Source organism: Orycteropus afer, unplaced genomic scaffold (assembly GCF_000298275.1).
Source record: "Orycteropus afer afer isolate SDZICR_OR568_19922 unplaced genomic scaffold, OryAfe1.0 scaffold00140, whole genome shotgun sequence".
NCBI classification, from domain to species: domain Eukaryota; kingdom Metazoa; phylum Chordata; class Mammalia; order Tubulidentata; family Orycteropodidae; genus Orycteropus; species Orycteropus afer.
In genome coordinates this window covers 3686403-3687092 of record NW_006921727.1, presented here as the reverse complement: position 1 = coordinate 3687092, position 690 = coordinate 3686403, and positions in this window count along the sequence as shown.

Sequence of the window (690 nt, the reverse complement as noted above, 5' to 3'; positions counted from 1 at the left end):
TTCTAGTATGATCAAAGATGAAAATATATCCATTGAAGAAGTCCAACGAACCCCAAACAGGATAGATCCCAAGAGAAAATCACCAAGACATATCATCACACTCACCAAAACCAAAGACAAAGAAAAATCCTGAAAGCAGCACGGGAAAAACATTAAGTTACCTAACAAGGGGCAACCAATAAGACTAAGCTCGGATTTCTTGGCAGAAACCATGCAGGCCAGAAGGCAATGGGATTGTACATACAAAACCCCAAAAGAGAAAAATTTCCAACCAAGATTTACGTACCCAGCAAGTGTCCCTCAAATATGATGGTGAAATTAGGACATTTCCAGATAGCAGAAATTAAGGGAATTTGTTCAAATCAGACTAACCGTACATGAGATGCTAAAGGGAGTCCTTTGGACAGAGAAGCAACAACAGCAAACAACTGACCATTAATACACATGATGACATAACCCAGAAACCAACCCAGCTGTGGAAGTATCCAAAGTAAATAAGACTACAAGATTGTAAATAGGGAACCAGAGACATCAATTGACCAATGAGGACAACTACAAACCAAAAAGGGAGGAAAAACTGTGTAGTTATAGAATTTCTAGATGGTAGAGAAGTCAAGACAACTATAAGATAGAAAAGACTGTTCCAAACTTGAGAAAAAAAACTATAAATCGCAAAGAAAAAATGATAAA